The sequence below is a fragment of the Bombus affinis genome, chromosome 17 (genome assembly GCF_024516045.1).
Source record: "Bombus affinis isolate iyBomAffi1 chromosome 17, iyBomAffi1.2, whole genome shotgun sequence".
NCBI classification, from domain to species: Eukaryota; Metazoa; Arthropoda; class Insecta; order Hymenoptera; family Apidae; genus Bombus; species Bombus affinis.
This window is the reverse complement of record NC_066360.1, coordinates 2,839,672-2,855,987: the sequence shown is the minus strand read 5'-3', so window position 1 is coordinate 2,855,987 and position 16,316 is coordinate 2,839,672. Positions and strand designations below refer to the sequence as shown.

Below are 16,316 nucleotides of genomic sequence, written 5' to 3'. Positions count from 1 at the left end.
CTGGAAATATTTTTAAGATTTTTTGGCACCTGGAAATATTTCAAAGATTTGTTCAGCGCGTTTAGAAAAGCTGGAAATATTTTTAAGATTTTTTGGCACCTGGAAATATTTCAAAGATTTGTTCAGCGCGTTTAGAGAAGCTGGAAATATTTTTAAGATTTTTGGCACCTGGAAATATTTCAAAGATTTGTTCAGCGCGTTTAAAGAAGCTGGAAATATTTTAAAAAATTTTTTGGCGCACTTAGGGACCTGGAAATATTTCAAAAACTTGTTCAGCGCGTTTAGAAAAGCTGGAAATATTTTTAAGATTTTTTGGCACCTGGAAATATTTCAAAGACTTGTTCAGCGCGTTTAGAGAAGCTGGAAATATTTTTAAGATTTTTTGGCACCTGGAAATATTTCAAAGATTTGTTCAGCGTGTTTAGAGAAACTGGGAATATTAAAAAAATTTTTTGGCGCACTTAGGGCACCTGGAAATATTTCAAAAACTTGTTCAGCGCGTTTAGAAAAGCTGGAAATATTTTTAAGATTTTTTGGCACCTGGAAATATTTCAAAGATTTGTTCAGCGCGTTTAGAGAAGCTGGAAATATTTTAAAAAATTTTTTGGCGCGCTTAGGGCACCTGGAAATATTTCAAAAATTTGTTTAGCGCGTTCAGAAAAGCTGGAAATATTTTTAAGATTTGTTTAGCGCGTTTAGAGAAGCTGGAAATATTAAAAAATTGTTTTTGGCGCACTTAGGGCACCTGGAAATACTTCAAAGACTCGTTTAACGCGTTTAAAGAAGCTTGGGAAAAAGTATTTGATCTGTTCTGAAACGTGGACGTAGGAATATTTATTAAATCTTGTATGTTACGGAAAACAAAGAATAGCAACGATAACAGCGAAATCGAAGAATAGTAAGAAGAAATAAGAACAGGAACAGGACTGCGACCTAATCAGGATGATTTTGTAAAAGATTGAGTTTACATCTGAGCCATGATACTGAAATAAAATTCTCATATTACAACTACCACCGTTGTAACACCATAAAGATGATTGCACAATTATAAAAAGAAAAGGGGATATTCCAACTTGAACATAGATGATTGTAACGCGATTAACTTACAATATCACTGACTTAATTCTACTCTGAAACGCATTGTTATTAAAACGATGTTACGCCGACAGGCCAAACGAAATGACGAAATCATCTGTTCAATTAAGCCTTGCAACACACATTTTCCCTATTCTCTATTCTTCGCAAATCGCGATTCCTCCTGCGCCTCCATAAACCGTGTAAACCATAAACAATACGAAAACTTCGAACCTCGTAATGTTCCTTCAAGCTGGATTTTCTATTCTCAGACCCATTTACATTTAATCTGCGAAGAAACATCGTGGCGTGACGGGACTGCGCGTTAATAAACGTTATTTATTAAAAAAAAAAAAAAAAAAAGAAGAAAAAAGAAAAAAGAGGGAGAGGAACGAGGGTCGAATGGAAGGGGGAAAATAAAAGAGAGGAAAAAGGAAGAAAGAAAGGAGAGAATTTCTTTTTATTCGGTGGAAGCACGCGAAGCGCTGATGTCGCCGTCGCGGCGCGATCGAAGTCTCTTGGAAGCGTCGACGGGAAGAGATTGCGGTGCCGTGGAAGCGCGGCGGGGCGGACGCCGGAAGAATTTGATCGATTCACCTGTCAGGTGAAAACGCAACGACCGCGAATAACGCGGTTGTATTTTCGCGACATGCCCTCTGTCGGCAGGTACGCCAATCGAGGGCTCTTAAGTTCGATCGATACTCTGTCGGTCGATCGTTTTCGAGTCCTCCTCCTCGTCCGTCAATCACGCTCGCGCGCGCAGAAAAAAAGAACCGCGCGCGCTCGGCTCTTCGCCTGGCGACTTCCGGTCCGTCGACGAGCCGCCTCACGCGTCTTCCAAGTTGCAGCTGTCGTCGTCGATCGTCGCGCGGACTTTTACGACTTTTATGGTCGTTCGTACGGAGACCTTGAGGAAGAAATCGCTGGAACGCGGCTGCTGGAGAAATTCCGCTGGGCGAAATTTTGCCAACGCCACCGCGCTTCCTGCGAAAGCTCTTCCGCTCGCAGAGATTTCGATAGGTCGACACCTCCGACGCTATATTTGTAGAAAGTAGCAAATAGAAGATCGTAACGTTGCCCTGGAGGTTCGACTAAGAGCGTTGCTTCGTGACCGTCGCTTTTGTAGCATCGCTGTCGTTGTTATTGCAGCTTACCGAGCTTCGACAACGGCGTGTCGTCGGTACATCGTCGTTGACACGGCAATGCGCTTATCGATTTTTTATTTCGCGATTATACAGGCTGCCGGTTAAGAACTGGTTCGATTAATGGGTTAGCCGAACACGATACACAGCTGGTTACGCGTTAGAACGAGCCGATTGTTTCTACGGGCAACTTTGTCCGCTGGCTCGCACTCCGCAACATCGAACTATCCAGATCAAATATTGAATTTTCGAATGGTTTGCGCATAAAGGCCGGAAAATATGGCGTACAGTGTTTTTCAGCTGCAACCTCTGCCTATCTGATCGTACATGGCGTAATTTTAGTGGCAACTTGTTCGAATAATAACGGCGCTGAAATATCTGGCCACGATAATGAATCAGATGAAGCGATATTGCGTTAATGCGTGTATAGGAATCGGCGCAACTTGCGATCGGCCAGTATCGACATTTCATAGGGTTGCCGGCTGGATAAATATTAATAATTCCAAGCAGGATAAATATTTAGACGTAATTTCTATCAATTGCACTTTAACGTGGCAAACTCGCCTTTCGTTGCACTCGTACAGCACGCGGCAAGTTTCAAACGAATCGCGCGCGTAAATCAGCCGAGAAACGATTAAGCGCAGGGCCTTCGTATCGTTTTCATCGCTTTGAAATACGAATGTCCATTCGTACGCGTTAAATAATAATTAAACGTTATCGAGGATCCTCGCCGGTCCTCCCAAATGAAATTCGCCTCTAAGAAACGGCTCCTGTATCACGCGCACTCCTCCGTCTCGCTCGTTTCCCCTTTTCTTTCCTTCCTTAGATTCATCCTTCGACTTTCCTCGCTGCGACCGCGCCACCCACGCGACGCTGTCTTTCCTTGCAGTTCGTAGGTCGCTCCAAGCCGGTGTTCGAGTATCCGATCCACGGTATATAATTTCTTTAGAATGAGAAATAGAAACCAGAAGCGCGGATCGACAAACAGAAGATCGATCGATGACGAGATCGGCCGCGAACGGTTCGAAGAAATCGCAACGTGCGCCACACACGCGCAACGCGGTACAACCCGACGTCTTAAATGAGCGCGTTAGACGCGGAAAATAATTAGACGTTTGAAAGTGCAGGGGACGGAGCGCTATTTTCTTTCTCGCGGCACACGGTCGTCGCGTACACTCGAAAATACAGTCTTGCCTGCGGAGACTAGACGCGTACGCTGGAATTACATTGCGGACGATGCATGAATTTAATAGTATTAAGTCTATTCCGCTTATTTTTGTGGTTTGCTGGCATCAGCTGTCCCAGCAGCGCTCGCAAAAATCCTACGTGCCCGCTGTAACACGGCGAAAAACGGTAAAATGATACGTTGCGCGCGCGTCTGTATTCCGCTTTCCAAAATGAAACTACGTTCCGCCTTGTTTTCTATACGGTTTCTTCTTTCTTTTTCTTTTTCCCTCTTTTTGTTCTGCGTTACCGTCTTTGCTATTTTCCTTTTTACATCGAGCGACCCACAGCACGATAAATAAATTGTTTATCGCGCGTTACATTCGCACTCGGCTTCTTTTATCGATTAATTACGTTGTCCCGCGATTTTAATGATACTCTTCAACGATGCGACCAATGTTTAGAATATTCGACAATAGTAACGTCGATAGGGTCATCGCGGAGATGGGCATTCGTCTGCTCTGGTGTTTGCCAATCTTCGATGGCCGATACCCATCCGAAAATGGTATAGAGACACGAAACCTTACACGAAACAAACATATTAAGGAGATTGCGCCGCGAAGGAAGACAGACAGCAGACAGAATCATCGAAAACTCCTTCTTTTTATTTTTATATTGTCACTGTTATACGCGGCTTTTCCGTTATCTATTTTTCTAGTAACTTTGCCAATGTTATGTGTTGACAGATATCATCGTGCCAACGTCGTGGCAGAATAGCGTGAGGATCGCGAGACAAAGATGAGTAAATCGTCAGAAGAAGCTGAAGGAAGGTAATTCGTTTAAACGTTTAAACATTCACATTGCTATGGTATGGCAATAAATTTCTGTAGGTTTTTATCCTCGAATCTTAGCTTACTCGCCAAGGAAACAGTAGTCGTGACGCTGTTAACGATCCGATGTCAACCGCATTATCTCGGTTGATGGACAAAGTGCACCGACTCCTCTTGCTTCCTGAACGTTGCAATCGGCGTTCGCGGGAAATTCCACTCTTCCCTTGCTCTACATTGATCGAACTGTGCACGCACGCTTCGAACATGACTCGAACTCTCGGCTCTCTCTCTTTCTGCATGTTGCGAAGTCGGCAAAACGCACAGTCGTTTAACTTGAACGCGTTTTCGCTGCCGCGGTTAACGCCTTGCGTCGGTCTGCAGCCCCGTGGAACGACGCGCGCAAGCAACTAGCCGATTCCTCGCGCGAAAATAAGCAACGAGCGCAGAGTGAAATTTGTGTCCTTGGACTTGGAGCAGATCGGGTTCGCAAATTTGCCAAGTACAGCAGAACGTGGCTAATTGCGCACCGAGCGGCACCAAACGATCGACAGCAGGTGGTTGGAAAATAAGTGGAGAACGCGGAATAAGATTCTCCCGCGGGACGCTTCGTTTGCGAGGAAAATAAATTTGAAAATTTATGGGGAATGCCCCCCAAACGGAAAGATGTTATTCCACATTTTCCACCTGTTTTCCCGCACAGAACAACCTCCCGTCGGTTACTTATTCTCGCTCGGTCCGGAATTATCCAGGTTCCGGTGTACTCGATCAATTTTCCAACTCGATTTTCTTCTCTAACTAAGCCGAGGATGACACCAATTTCGTTCTATACTTTGTCCTCGTTTTCCCACAACGGTTCGCGTGCTGCGCGTTCTTTTGCGCCACTATTTGGCTGCCAAATTTCAAGCGTTCTTGGATCTTGGCGCTGATATTTGCAAATTCCACGGTGTTTAGAATTTAGCGCTCTTTGTCGACCCTCTGTGAGAACTTTAGCTCCCACTGCACTCCTTATGTACCGGCCAATTGATTTAATAATTCTTGTTTACCGGTTGCTCGTGCAACTTCTTGCCTCTTTGTTCGTCTCTCTGTTCATTTATCTTTCAATGGAGCGTACCAATTTTGTATTTCCTTTTTTTCCTCTCTTTGTAGCCGAATGTACCACCGCGCAGCTTCTTCAATTTATCTGGAAACGCTCTTGGGAATTCCTCTTCGCTCGTGTCATACATCCCAGCCGAGTAATTCCACGCATTTCTCTATATTATTCTATCTATATCGTTTGCTATATTTTAATTTCCATATCGCTCGCCGTATCATCTTCCCGGCCGTTCCCTAAATTTTCTACGTCGTCGTGCAAAACACAAAGAAAATGGTCTTGTACTCTTCTACCTTTTTTCCGAGACACGTCCGAATAATTGCTGTCGTTGCTGTATTTCTTAATATTTCTCCGTGAAAATTTTATACGATATTCTTCGAATGTCATACTTTAACATGCTATCGGTTTTAATAAAGAGATTTTAACCGTGTCGTGGCAAATAATTCACAAAAACGTGCCTTATTTTCTACGAATTAACCTTAGCCCCCCCTTGACTGTCCTTAGGATAAGAAAATGTACAGCAGGAAAAGCGAACCGCCGTGCCGGGGAACCTTCTTGCGGTAAACGACAAGTCCAAGTGCACGATAAATCATCGTTATTCCTATTATTATTATTATTATTATCGCCATACGTTCGACTATTTAAATTATCACGTTAGCTATCGCAGAAATCTAATTCGAGTCTTTAAACGAGATTTCGGACAGCTACGAACTTCCCTAGAATCGAAAAGGAATCTAATCTACCGGGTAGAACGATTAAGCAATCCATTTTTTATTTCCCATTACGATACCGGCTCGCTCGTAATTTTCGTCGGACGCGATGCCAGCGGTCGATATAAAAATCTCGAAGCGTGGCGTATCTATCTCGGGTGGGAAGTTAGAAAGAGACGGAATCGATATCGGATCGGTGTTCTACGGCAGTCCGGCAATATTGAAATTAATCTCGATGCTTGGCGAATAAAAACAGGCCATCGTAGAATAAGACGCTGTTGCATAATGCGTTGTTACGCCTACAACGATATCGAAAACGTACGGCCGGCGTATTTGTCAACGCGACGTATTTTGTATCGGTGCATATCGAGGATGAGAGAGAGAGAGAGAGAGAGAGAGGAAATAAAAAAGAAAGAAAGGGGGAAAAATGTTTTACGAGCCGTAAATAAACGCAGGCCCGTGGCCGCACTTTCCGCTGTTTTGATTTTGATAAAACGAGCCCCCGAAAAATATTATAGATCCTTGATAACGTCTGCCGTGTCTGCTGTACGTACAGAAGCAAAAAATGATGGCCAATAAACGTTCTAGTCTCATCTTGCAACATGGATAAATTGTGCGTAAACATTGAATAATGTGATATCGCTTTTTCCTTTTCCCTTCTTTTTTTTCTTTCTGTTTTTCACCGATACAAATTAACACCTGCAAAACTGCGATTACGATTTTTTAATCTTTTCGATTCGCTGGAAATGCCGCTAACGAACGATTATGCGCGTGTAACGGTGAAAAGTGGCTTTCTTTTATTCCACGATTATTTATTCCTTTCGTACAAATAGCGTTTAATAGTTCCGACGATTCGACCGGGTTGACTTCTTGCTTTTACGTTTGGTTCCCGCGATATTCAGCGCGCCTTTCCGAGTATTTCGTTCCACGGCGTGGCGACTATTAATTTGCAGATAAATAACGCGTGTCCCACGTGCAAACGCGTCTGTCTCTATCTGTTCGCGTCATCGCCAAAGAAGAGTTGCCGAAATACCTAGAAGGGAGGATGAAGTGGAAGGACGAAAAAATATTAGCGAGATTCAGATGTGGAAAGGAGACCAAAGCGAGGGAATACTGGAAAGAAGAGGGAGAAACAAGAGGGAGAAAGAAGAAGACCCGAGACACGTAATAGAAGAATGCGAAATAGCTGGAGGACCAAATACTGAAGGACTAACAGAACTAAAAACGATAATGGGGAAGAGAGGGGCGATACAAGACGGGGAGGAACGACGATAAGGAAGCACAGCAAGGAGGCAAAAGCCCGAAAGTTGCCATAGCTTTGCAGACGGAATAATTAAGCGATTGCGATATAAAATAAAATGGATAAAAGGGAAGGTAGATGTATAAGAAGCGAAATGGGTAAACGAGATGTAAAACCGAAAGGTACGAACTAAGCAATAATAGATAATAAATAATATCTGTTCGCGTCTGTGCGTAGCAGAATAACGCACGTATGTAACGTGCGTGCTGGTAGAACGAGGCACGCGAAAATAGGATAAAAAATGGCGTAAGAAATAAATAGAAAATGTTAATTTATAAGCAAATAATATGCGTCTCACGTGAAAATGTTGCTATTTATATGCTCACCGCTGTATGTAGTAGATTGTACATACGTAGCATGGGCTAACAGAAAGATATAGAAAAGGTAGGAAAATAGTTGAGGATATATAACATAGAAAATAATACGAAAGATAGAAAATATGAATTTTGAAGTAAATAATACATATTTCGTATGAAAATGCTGCTATCTGTATGCTCGCCTCTGTGTGTAGTAGAACGTACGTGTATAACGTGGGCTAATAGAATAATATAGAAAATACGCAAGAACAGTATAGAAAATGATATAGAGAATAAATAAACAAAATGATAGCAACGTGAAACTGTTAGTCGGGAAGCGAATAATACGTACCTCGCGTAAATTATATTTTCACCATGGTACACGCGAAATGTGGAAAAAGTAGAGTAGGAAATAACATAACAAATTCTGAATTTGAATTTAGAAATAAAACGTACTGCGTGCGAAGATATTCCCATCGATACGCTCGTATCCCCCGTGTAATAAAATTACATTTAATAATAACTTGACGGTAAACTGTACCCGAGCCAACTAGAACAATCCACAAAGCGTAGAAAAATAGTATTAAAAAATGATACAGCGAGCGACAGAAACAGGGAAATTACGTTAACTTGGAAACCAATGATAGGTATTTCACTGGAATTATATTTTCACCGCAGACGCGAAATGTGGAAAAAGTAGAGTAGGAAATAACATAACAAATTCCGAATTTGAATTTAGAAATAAAACGTACTGCGTGCGAAGATATTCCCATCGATACGCTCGTATCCCCCTTGTAATAAAATTACATTTAATAATAACTTGACGATAAACTGTACCCGAGCCAACTAGAACAATCCACAAAGCGTAGAAAAATAGTATTAAAAAATGATACAGCGAGCGACAGAAACAGGGAAATTACGTTAACTTGGAAACCAACGATAGGTATTTCGCGACTGATATTTCCACGGATTTTCCTGCCTATAAATAATAATTCCTTTGCCTCGCGTTTAGCTTCCTGCATCCATCCCGGCAGTCGCCGGAGAAAAGAAAACGTAACTGTAATAGAAACTGATCGCGCTATTAAAACATTATACGTCTGGCAGATTGATGAGCTTTTCTTGCCCAAGCTGAAAGTGATTGCGCGATTAAGGTCCGTAGGGGTGTTGGCGGCAATCCCACACGCGTGTTAATGGGCTTCTGCTAAACAACCGAAAGGAGGCTCTCGATACGATCGCTTGGGCCCTGATAAACGGGTAAACAAGTAGGTAATGTCGACAGTAGTATCGGCTCGGTGTGTGGTCAGACGCACGCGTCACTGCAGTTGCATCGTGTTGCGCTAATTCGATGCGAGTATAAATTGATCTCGGCGACTCTGGTTGATCGATCGCGCGACTAGAAAAATCCCTCGTGTTCTTTGATCCGTGACCAGCGACCGTATGATCCGCCACAGGGAAATTAACATTCGCCACGTATCATAGTCGTGCAACGAAAGAGAAGATATGTTTACGTGCGATCGACGTAGTGGAAAAATAATAATAATCTTTCGGTTGCACTGGTATTTGCTCATCGTGTGAATGGACTTTCGTCCATCGGCATCTTCGAATTAGACCAACATTCGCCCTGATAATTGTACTTGTTTCTGCTTTTCGTTCCACTTGTTGACGTACTATTTGCTTGTAATTAGCTGTCTATCGATACCGCTTATTAAGTGCCCAATGCATATTATTATATCGTAGATGGTTTGTACTACATGTTGATGCATGTGTGGTGACTACTGTAATAATAACCACGTATTGATAAATACATAGTACGTGTTGAATTGTTTTTCATTGGTTCGTGGACTCTTTTATTTTATATTTCCCGATGAAACATAGAACGTGTTTGGATCGAGATAGGACGTAAATGTACGATGACAATGCGTTTAGGAATTAGTAGAACGCGGCGTTGTTCACCGACTATTCCTTTTCAGAGCTATAATTCTATGCTCGTTGATACTTTTCAATGTCGCGGTATCTGTAAAATCTGCTTTTATCTGTGAAAAACTCGGCCAGTTAATTGATCGCGCTTTAGAATTCAATTGAAGATTAAAAGTAGCAATAGTTATGCAATCGTGCGATAGACGAGTTCAATATATGATAATAACAACAAGTATCGTCGAGAGAGAATCCTCTTTGATCGTAATCATTTTTTCCGTCGATCAACGGCGATTTGTCAATTTCGTATAAACTTACAGATACGTCATCGACGTGAATTATGCGCGCGTATACAGCAGACGGATGTTTTCGAAACAAATCCGCGTTGATCGTGATCATCTCGAATGATTTTTCATTTCGAACGAACCTCAACCTGTGCCACGTGTTACATAAAGCGATAAAAAAAAAAAGATGTTTACGGAATAGAAATAATGAAACATCATTAACACTAAATAAACCGAGCGAACGTTTTCGAAGCGAATTTCCTTCGATCGTAATTATTTTCCCATTCGTTTCAAATATACTCTGGGAAATAAATGTTTTTCGTATATGGGGCGATTAAAAAAAAAAAAAAAAAAAAAAAAAAAAAAAACTGGAAATAAAACTAATCAAATGCCATCGAGTTATAAAATATGCGGAACGAACATTTGTAAAACGAATTCTCTTTCATTATATCCATCCCTCTGTTCGTCTGAAATTATCTTCCCTTCTCTTTTTTTTTTTTTTTTTATTTCGCATGAGCTTTCGATTTTTACTGATTGTATAAAACAGGATTTAGGAAGATAAAACTAATCAAACACCGTACCCACGCGATTTTATTTACACATAATAAAATTTTGGTATTGTTTGCGGTATAAAAATCTGTCGCAAACCAAATATTAAACGCACACGCTCGTGTCATACACGGTATACAACCGATATTGGTAGTTTGCTTATTTTAGCCATTGATTTTTACGGGTTTAAGCTGCGATACTTTGTATCGAAATACGTGTACATTTACATCCGATGCATTTTTGTCCTGCATTAAGGTTCAAGGTTAACCCCGAGTCCCTGCCAAAGAGTACAGCACTATTTTTAAAAAGCCCGAGATCACCCGATATACTGTTAATTTCGAAATATAAACAGATAGAATGAATTTGCTCGGCGAGATTGAATACGATGAAACATACATACTTTGTATAAAATATTTTCGTTGGTACAATAATAACAATAACAATAATAATCAACGTGAATTACACGTACGTGTTATTTTATACGTACCGGTTACTTTAAACAACAGTTGCCATTCACCCCCCAACGATTTTTACTATCCGTGTTAATTTTTATCGTGTCAAAGTATTTAATCGTTTTTTCCTACTAAAGCGAAAAAAGAAAAAAAACGAAATCCTGCATTGATACATCCGCTTTCGATAATCGTTACGTAACGCGTTAAAGGGATTTTCCAACCAAATTGAACTAAAATAATCTCCGTGAAGAGAATCGATGCAAATCTGGTGGACGTAAGACGGAGAGAAAACGTACACAAAATACGTAAAGACGTAAAGGAAGATACGTCGAGTATACTCGTCGAGAATTTGCTACACGAGAGGAATATCTGTTTGGGAACCAACTTATCATCCATTTTGCAAAGTTCGTGAGAATGTGGAATTTTTTGGAACAACACGACGCAACTGCAATTGCCAACATCAACTAATGAGAAAGTCCGCATTCCTTAGTTGCGAAAGCATTAAAAGCTTCTCGACTGCCGAGCCAAGCTCCTTGAATCTGTTTAGGAACCAATTTATCATCCATTTTGCAAAGTTCGTGAGAATGTGGAATTTTTTGGAACAACACGATGCAACTGCAATTGCCAACATCAACTAATGAGGAAGTCCGCATTCCTTAGTTGCGAAACCATTAAAAGCTTCTCGATTGAAACTCTGAGCAAAGCTCTTTGATTCTGTTTAGAAACCATATCATCCATTTTGCAAAGTTCGTGAGAATGTGGAATTTTTTGGAACAACACGATGCAACTGCAATTGCCAACATCAACTAATGAGAAAGTCCGCATTCCTTAGTTGCGAAATCATTAAAAGCTTCTCGACTGCCGAGCCAAGCTCCTTGAATCTGTTTAGGAACCAATTTATCATCCATTTTGCAAAGTTCGTGAGAATGTGGAATTTTTTGGAACAACACGACGCAACTGCAATTGCCAACATCAACTAATGAGAAAGTCCGCATTCCTTAGTTGCGAAATCATTAAAAGCTTCTCGACTGCCGAGCCAAGCTCCTTGAATCTGTTTGGGAAGCAATTTATCATCCATTTTGCAAAGTTCGTGAGAATGTGGAATTTTTTGGAACAACACGACGCAACTGCAATTGCCAACATCAACTAATGAGAAAGTCCGCATTACTTAGTTGCGAAACCATTAAAAGCTTCTCGATTGAATCTCTGAGCCAAGCTCTTTGATTCTGTTTAGGAAGCAATTTATCATCCATTTTGCAAAGTTCGTGAGAATGTGGAATTTTTTGGAACAACACGATGCAACTGCAATTGCCAACATCAACTAATGAGAAAGTCCGCATTCCTTAGTTGCGAAACCATTAAAAGCTTCTCGATTGAATCTCTGAGCCAAGCTCTTTGATTCTGTTTTGGAAGCAATTTATTATCCATTTTGCAAAGTTCGTAAGAATGTGGAATTTTTGCAACAACACGATGCAACTGCAACTGTCAATATCAACTAATGAGAAAATCCGCATTCCTTAGTTGCGATAGCATTAAAAGCTTCTCGACTGCCGAGCCAAGCTCCTTGAATCTGTTTAGGAACCAATTTATCATCCATTTTGCAAAGTTCGTGAGAATGTGGAATTTTTTGCAACAACACGATGCAACTGCAACTGTCAATATCAACTAATGAGAAAATCCGCATTCCTTAGTTGCGAAAGCATTAAAAGCTTCTCGACTGCCGAGCCGAGCCAAGCTCTTTGAATCATTCATTCGGCTCGCCGCGCCGAATCTCCATTGAATCAGATCCAAGAAAGAGAATGAAAGATCCGTGGATGGATCTGCGACCACGTGGTGGCCATGCATCGATATCCATTCTGTCGCTGCAACGAGCTCGTGTGCACGCACACTGGCCCTCCTCCGTATAAACGTGGAAGGCATCGACCGAATAACAGTGCTCGTCGTCGTCTCTCTGTTGCTCCCGCAGCCTCCGCGCTCTTCGCCTTGCTCCGTCTGCGTCGTTCGATCGAATAAGGAACACGAGATATTTGGAGATATTTATAATGCATGAACGCGTGCGACACCAGGGGTGAGGGGAGGAGAAGAAAAGCCGATGAACGAGGATCGAATGGTCGACCGGCGGGTTTCGTCGGCATCACCAGGGAAAGGAGAGGCAGAGCAAGAGACATTGGGGCAGGTCGCGCACAAACGTGCCGCCACGGAAGCTTGCACAGAGAGGAGGAGCAACAACGATACGAAGATAGAGACGGAGGAAACGCGCGCAAACCATTCCGCCAACGAGGATACAGTGACTCGCGAAAGTATTCGAACGGTTGTGGTCGCTTTTTACGAATGTACAAGCTGTTCCATTAACTACGGTACGATCGGCAAGGTGGCGATTCTACGGGGAAAAATAAGTCGAAGACGTAGATCGCAGTTTGTTCGTACGACGCGAAACTCGTATTTCGAAATTTCTTAGCTGAATATGTTGAAGCTGGTGCGCGAATTTTTCTCGAGACGAGAAGTTGAAGAGAAAAATATTTCTTTCTTATCGTTATTATTCTTATTAGTTTTCTAATACGAAAGAACCTGTTGTTGATTGTTTGCTTGGCCACAAACAGTATTTAGACTTTGATTAATACCGATATAACTCCGTAGCATGCAGCTTGCAGCCTCTGTTTCCAGGTTTCAAATTGCATCGGTGTGATCAAGAGAGTCGTGTCTCGTTATAGCGCTAATACAGTTTCAATATGTTTCACGTAACACGAACAATACAACAGGAAAGGTGTTCGTACAGTCGGTGTTCAAATACTTTCGCGAGCCACTGTACCTAAAGACCGATGCAGCGAAGGAACGAAGGGGGGAATAAGGAATGACAAGATAGAGAGGCCAGGAGAGATTAGGGGATTTTTATCGCGCACGTGTGCGTAGTCTACATACGTGATTTGTATCATGATGTATCGATTGATCACGCAATGTACATTGATACGTGATATTGATTTGTATCGTGAATGTACATTGATACATTCATCTGCATCATGTACGTACAAAGTACATTGATACATGCATCTGTGTTATGTATGTGCGAAATACATTGATACATTTATCTGCATCATGTGCGTACAATGTACATTGATACATTCATCTTCATCATGTATGTACAAGATGCATTGATACATTCGTCTGTGTCATGTATGTAGAAGACACATTGATACATGCATTTGTGTTATGTATGTGCAAGATACATTGATACATTCATCTGCGTCATGTACTTACAGGACACATTGATACATTCATCAGTATCATGTATGTACATTGAAACATTCATCTTTGTCATGTATGTACATTGATGCATTGATTTGTATCATGTATATACATTGATGCATTGATTTGTATCATGCATGTACATGGATACATTAATCAGTATCATTATGTACATTGATGCACTGATTTATATCATGTATGTACATGGATACATTAATCAGAATCATTATGTACATTGTTGCATTGATTTGTATCATGTATGTACATGGATACATTCATCAGTATCATGCATGTACATTGATACGTTCATCTTTGTCATTATGTACATTGATGCATTGATTTGTATTATGTATATACATTGATACATTGATTTGTATCATGCATGTACATGGATACATTCATCTGTATCATTATGTACATTGATGCACTGATTTATATCATGTATGTACATGGATACATTAATCAGTATCATTATGTACATTGATGCACTGATTTGTATCATGTATGTACATGGATACATTCATCAGTATCATGCATGTACATTCATACGTTCATCTTTGTCATTATGTACATTTATGCATTGATTTGTATTATGTATATACATTGATACATTGATTTGTATCATGTATGTACATGGATACATTCATCAGTATCATTATGTACATTGTTGCATTGATTTGTATCATGTATGTACATGGATACATTCATCAGTATCATTATGTACATTGATGCATTGATTTTTATCATGTATGTACATTGATGCATTCATCTGTATCATTATGTACTTTGATGTATTGATTTGTGTTATATATATACATTGATACATTCACAAGTATCATGCATGTACATTGATACGTTCATCTGTATCATTATGCACATTGATGCATTGATTTGTGTTATATATATACATTGATACATTCGTCAGTATCATGCATGTATATTGATACGTTCATCTTTGTCATTATGTACATTTATGGATTGATTTGTATTATGTATATACATTGATACATTGATTTGTATTGTGCATATACATTGATACATTGGTTTCTATCTTCATCTTCAAATTAGTTTGAAATTCCTCCGATATAACGAAGATCATCGTGTCCCATGACAGTGGCGATGCAATTTCAAAATGTTTTACATAACACGAACGATACATAGAGTAAAAAGATGTTTCCTACGTGCAGAATAGTAATCGTCCAAATAGTTTGGCGAGCCACTGTACCTAAAGAATGGTGCAGCGAAGGGACGAAAGAGGGAATGAGAAATGGAAAGATAGAGAGGCCAGGAGAGATTAGGTGATTTGTATCGGGCACTTATAAGGCGCGGGACATTTTGTTCTCCAGGGTCACCGGTATCGCAGTCTCGCTGCAGCACGCGTGTGCACAATGGCCCCTGTGTATATTCACCGGGGATGAATCGATCGTATAGGCAATAAATAAGGCACGGGCCATTGTACGAGCCGATTTGGTAATCGCCGTTTAAGGAAGGTGCTAATGCATTCCGATTAATTGGTTATGGTATTCCGCGTCGCGTGCGACCGGAAGATGAACGATTGTTTCGTACCGTAGTTGGCAACCACGGGACTTGCTACATCGCGATATTAAGTAGGTGAAATCGTGAGTATTTTGAAAAGAATTTTGCAAATAATCGACAACGTACATGCGCTAAAAGATAGAGAAAAGCGACGACGTTCTAAGAATTATTTTTTCGAAATTTAAAACTCTTACTGAAACCTACAATTGTTCGTACCATCTCCCTACGATAAATAAACCTGCGAAGGTGAATCGTTAAAGAATCGTGCAAGAAGTTCGCGAATCGAATTGTCGATTGCTTTGCTTTCCGAAGGAACTCGACTATGAAGGAATCGTCGTTACTATACCGCGTTGATTCTGTACCGAGATTTTCCTTCAAAAATTGGGCACCTCTCGCGCCATAAAAATCCGAACGCGACGATCAAAATCTAAACGAGATGGGTACGAACTCTGCGCGAGTACCTCGACAACCAAAAGCTCGAGCGAGTAGATTTCAATAGAGTGCGCCAACCAGACGGCTCGTCCGTATGAATAATACTCGCGGTGAAAACGCTAATTTTCGCTAACGAAGTTGATAAAAAAGGAAGAATAGCGACGAGTGTGTAAGCGTGACGCGTGCCCGGTCTCGCCTCGCCGAATATTCCCGCGTCTTTGCGCTTCTCTTTCGTTCAATATCGCGATCCACCAGCGTGTTCGACGCGCGGGCGCGAAATTCGAATTCCACTGCAAAAGC

The 16,316-nt window shown here is 41.0% G+C and overlaps 1 protein-coding gene across 13 annotated transcripts in view; it reads left to right on the top strand.

Annotated features, from left to right (window-relative positions):
• The window catches only part of LOC126926236 (uncharacterized), a 420,584-nt gene that overhangs the window by 330,798 nt on the left and 73,470 nt on the right, over positions 1 to 16,316 (top strand). For 4 of the 13 annotated variants that reach the window (XM_050742493.1, XM_050742491.1, XM_050742492.1 and 1 more), the window contains one exon: positions 4,127 to 4,210. The exons of the other annotated variants lie outside the window; for them this stretch is intronic. The gene's annotated coding sequence lies outside the window, so the exon portion shown is untranslated. The remainder of the gene's footprint in view (positions 1 to 4,126; positions 4,211 to 16,316) is intronic. 13 annotated transcript variants of the gene reach the window in all.